Below are 5,000 nucleotides of genomic sequence, written 5' to 3' on the forward strand. Positions count from 1 at the left end.
TAATTTTAATACTGGATATAAATAATTTGACCGCGAATGGACCGACGACGATGCGTTTAAACGTTCCACTGCTTGTGCCCAACGTGATGATGATGATGACGATGATGACGATGATGACGATGACGATATTGAAGATAGTAAAGTTTTAGCATCGACATTAATCGTAATTTTAACACACGGAATCAGGACGATATCACGTTAGAAAATCGATACACGAACGGGACCGGACTCTGTCGTTTTCCGAAATCGATACGCGAACGCCCGAGTGACTATCCGCACCCCGAGGCCGGGCCGCACGATCTTTATTACGGACCGCTACCGTCTCGACGACGACGACGACGACGACGACGACGACGACGACGACGACACCTTTCTTTGTCTCAGTCGACATCGCGTATGAAAGAGTGCGATCGTCATCAGCACGAAATTTATGCATCGATACGCGAACGGGACCGGACTCTGTCGTTTTCAGAAATCGATACGCGAACGCATCGGCGGCTGGCTACGCGCAATCCGCGATCGGGTCGAACGATGATGATGATGATGATGATGATGATGATGATGATGATGATGATGATGATGACGACGACGATGACATCGAGATCAGGGTCAGATATAGATATGTAGATCGGTGGTATGCAATCGATACGCGAACGCTCTATAGCGCTACGCGGAGACGCATACAGTCGTTCCCGCATATACATGGGACTGGCGCGAGACGCGCCGGTCGGCCGAATCGAGTTCTCTCCGATGCTCTTCTGTTTTGTTTTGTTTGTTGGTGGTTGTGGAGTGTGGAGTGTGTTTTTTTGGTTGGTGGGGTGTGTGTGTGTGTGGTGGTGGTGTTAGTTTGTTTGCGGAGATTGCGTTTTTTTTAGATTTAGTTTTTTTTTTTTTTTTTATAAAAAAAAAAAAAAATTTAAAAATTATTCTTAGAAAACGCGCGCGAATCGAACAAAACTAATAACACCGATACACAAACAACGCGCGCCACCAACGAGAACGCCCGAAACTGAAACTTCTATAACCGACAAACGCACGAACGACACAGCGGCGGCGGAGGAGGGAAGAAAAAGGGGATCATCTCCCCACAACAACACACCGTAAACTGTGTCGGACGACGTCTCCGTTATGTAAGAGCGGAAGGCGTAAGAGAACGTCTCGTTTAATTAACGCGAACGGCGTTGGGCTCCCGAGTCGACTTCGGGGCGGCCCTTAACGCATCGCATCAACGAGCTCGTCGCGCGCTAGTCGCGCGACGGTCGATCATGATATATAAATCAAGGATTTCGGATCTCTCTAAAACCGGGCTGGAAATCGGTCATTGTTCGTTTTGCGAAACGATATTTTATAAAAGTGAAGATTTGTATGTGTCTCGTCAAAGAACGTTCCGATGAATCGGACGCGATGCCGCGTCCAAAGTAAATCTGGACGAACGCGAGGCGAGTGTTGAGATATACATTTTCCTCCGTGAACAGATAGAAAAACGAATTCATTTTGTTGTTGCGGTGTGGTGTTGTGTGTGTATTGTAATAAATACGCACGCACGCACGCACGCACGCAAAAAGCTACCTAGGCACCGGCGCGTCACGGCGTTTCGAACGTCCGACGCGTCGCTTGTCACACGTCTATCATATCATCATCACCCTCATATCTCTCGTATGTGCGGTGTTGGTGTGTGTTAGCTCTACTAGCTAGCTCCCTGGTTGATCCTGCCAGTAGTTATATGCTTGTCTCAAAGATTAAGCCATGCATGTCTCAGTGCAAGCCGTATTAAGGCGATACCGCGAATGGCTCAATATATCAGTTTTGGTTCCTTAGATCTTACCTCGGTTACTTGGATAACTGTGGTAATTCTAGAGCTAATACATGCAATCAGAACTCTGACCAGTGATGGGATGAGTGCTTTTATTAGATCAAAACCAATCGACGGAGGGCCTCGCGTCCGAAGTCGTTAATTTTGATGAATCTGGATAACTTTTGCCGATCGCATGGTCCAGCACCGGCGACGCATCTTTCAAATGTCTGCCTTATCAACTTTCGATGGTAGTTTCTGCGACTACCATGGTTGTCACGGGTAACGGGGAATCAGGGTTCGATTCCGGAGAGGGAGCCTGAGAAACGGCTACCACATCCAAGGAAGGCAGCAGGCGCGCAAATTACCCACTCCCGGCACGGGGAGGTAGTGACGAAAAATAACGATACGGGACTCTTACGAGGCCTCGTAATCGGAATGAGTACACTTTAAATATTTTAACGAGGAACAATTGGAGGGCAAGTCTGGTGCCAGCAGCCGCGGTAACTCCAGCTCCAATAGCGTATACTAAAATTGTTGCGGTTAAAAAGCTCGTAGTTGCATTTGTGCGCCGCGCTGTCGGTGCACCGCATCCGCGGTGATACTGACACGTCTGCGGAGCATATCGTCGGTGAGCCGTCGGTAAAACGGCGGTTCAATATCAAAATCCTATCGCGGTGCTCTTCGGTGAGTGTCGAGATGGGCCGACAATTTTACTTTGAACAAATTAGAGTGCTCAAAGCGGGCTCAAAATGCTGCTTGAATATTTCGTGCATGGAATAATAGAATATGATCTCGGTTCTATTTTGTTGGTTTTCAGAACTCCGAGGTAATGATTAATAGGGATAACTGGGGGCATTCGTATTGCGACGTTAGAGGTGAAATTCTTGGATCGTCGCAAGACGAACATCAGCGAAAGCATTTGCCAAAGGTGTTTTCATCAATCAAGAACGAAAGTTAGAGGTTCGAAGGCGATTAGATACCGCCCTAGTTCTAACCGTAAATATGTCATCTAGCGATCCGCCGACGTTACTACGATGGCTCGGCGGGCAGCTTCCGGGAAACCAAAGATTTTGGACTCCGGGGGGAGTATGGTTGCAAAGCTGAAACTTAAAGGAATTGACGGAAGGGCACCACCAGGAGTGGAGCCTGCGGCTTAATTTGACTCAACACGGGAAATCTCACCAGGCCCGGACACCGGAAGGATTGACAGATTAACAGCTCTTTCTTGATTCGGTGGGTGGTGGTGCATGGCCGTTCTTAGTTGGTGGAGCGATTTGTCTGGTTAATTCCGGTAACGAACGAGACTCTAGCCTGCTAAATAGGCGTCGTCATTTAGGTGTGCGCCGCTCCGGTGGCGCAACTCACTGGCGACGTATTAAAATTCTTCTTAGAGGGACCGGCGGCTTCGAGCCGCACGAGATTGAGCAATAACAGGTCTGTGATGCCCTTAGATGTCCTGGGCCGCACGCGCGCTACACTGAAGGAATCAGCATGTTCTCCCTGGCCTAGAGGCCCGGGCAACCCGTTGAAACTCCTTCGTGCTGGGGATTGGGGTTTGCAATTATCCCCCATAAACGAGGAATTCCTAGTAAGCGCGAGTCATAAGCTCGCGTTGATTACGTCCCTGCCCTTTGTACACACCGCCCGTCGCTACTACCGATTGAATGATTTAGTGAGGTCTTCGGACCGACACGCGGTGGCTTCACGGCCGTCGGCGTTGCTGGGAAGTTGACCAAACTTGATCATTTAGAGGAAGTAAAAGTCGTAACAAGGTTTCCGTAGGGGAACCTGCGGAAGGATCATTAACGTGTGTGTATGTGTGCGAGACGCGTGATATGTTCACGAACGTTGTTGCGCCGCTGTTGCTGTTGCTGTTGTTGCTGTTGCGACGACGACGACGACGACGACGACGACGACTTCGTACATACCGTGTTTACACATATATATATGTAATACATCCATAATGATATATATATACGACATATATACATATATATGTACGTACGCGCGCGCGCTGCTGTTCGTATCTAATGCGGACGAGCGCGCGCGCGTGTGCGTGCGTGTGTGTGTGCGTGTTTGTATATATGTATAAAAAATAAAATGTGAAATAATTGTCTCTAGCGTCTATTACGCCTAACGGCGCAGCGGCGACGGCGCCGTGGCGGTGGCCGGTGGCGGTGGTGGCATTCGTCGAAAGTGCTACCGCCGCCGCTGCCTCCGCCGCCGTCGAAGCGGCCGGGTGGCGGAAAAACGCCGAGAGACGAGCGCCGACCGGGGCATACCAAACGGAGCGTTCGAAGCGGTGAAAATCCCCACTGCCTAGCTCAGGCCCTTTATTGTCGGTTGGCGCTATACAAAACGAAATTTAAGCGGTTAGAAAGATGACAATGTCGTGCGTCACGCCAGCTCGTTGGGGGGTGCGCGGGTCGTCGTCGTTCATCATTCTAAAGGATTCGCGTCGGGGCGTTAAGCTTTTTCGGTGCCGTTTCTTTATGAACGCCTCGGCGCACATGAATTCGACCAACTTTCGACGTTAATACATAAAAACGGACAATCAAGTGGCCGACGGCGAGAGCCGTAGGCCGCTACCGTAAGTAATAACAACATTAAGAAAAAACCATTACCCTGGACGGTGGATCACTTGGCTCGCGGGTCGATGAAGAACGCAGTTAACTGCGCGTCATAGTGTGAACTGCAGGACACATTTGAACATCGACATTTCGAACGCACATTGCGGTCCGTGGAGAAATATCCAGGACCACTCCTGTCTGAGGGCCGGCTGTTAAAATATAAAAACCACACTGTTCGGTGTAGAACGCGCGCTACGTGCGCTCGCGCCGGTCGATGCGCGCGGCGGTGACGCGCGACGCGGCGGCGGCGGGTTGGTGGGGGGTGATGAACGAGCTCGCGGACGGTGCGATGGGACGATCTCTAATAAGAGTCTCTCGTCCGCGCCGCCGCGGCTCTCACTCTCTCTCTCTCTCACTATCCGCCGTCGCTGTCGTCGCGCTGCCGCTGCCGCACTACCGCGCGCGGGCGAGCGGGCGCGCGCTCTTTCGAACAATTGACGGTTTCCGTTGAACGTTCTTCGCGACGGACGACGGACGGCGGGGTGCTGCACCCCTCACGTCCGCGTACGCGCGGAGCGCGTTTACGGTCCGTTTAAATATATCGAATTGTATTGAATATGAAACGAGTGTGAAAA

General features: G+C 50.7%; 2 non-coding genes across 2 annotated transcripts; both read left to right on the plus strand.

The window, feature by feature from the left end:
- Positions 1-1,696: 1,696 nt before the first annotated feature.
- Positions 1,697-3,600, plus strand: LOC137929197 (small subunit ribosomal RNA). Its single transcript, XR_011108764.1, has one exon. It is a non-coding gene; the product is annotated as a small subunit ribosomal RNA (ribosomal RNA).
- An 816-nt stretch (positions 3,601-4,416) lies between these two features.
- Positions 4,417-4,573, plus strand: LOC137929185 (5.8S ribosomal RNA). The gene has a single exon (XR_011108753.1). It is a non-coding gene; the product is annotated as a 5.8S ribosomal RNA (ribosomal RNA).
- Positions 4,574-5,000: the final 427 nt, after the last annotated feature.

Source organism: Battus philenor, unplaced genomic scaffold, assembly GCF_028537555.1.
Source record: "Battus philenor isolate CCGP_79_NKW_IND1 unplaced genomic scaffold, ilBatPhil1.0.hap1 SCAF_44, whole genome shotgun sequence".
Classification (NCBI taxonomy): Eukaryota; Metazoa; Arthropoda; class Insecta; order Lepidoptera; family Papilionidae; genus Battus; species Battus philenor.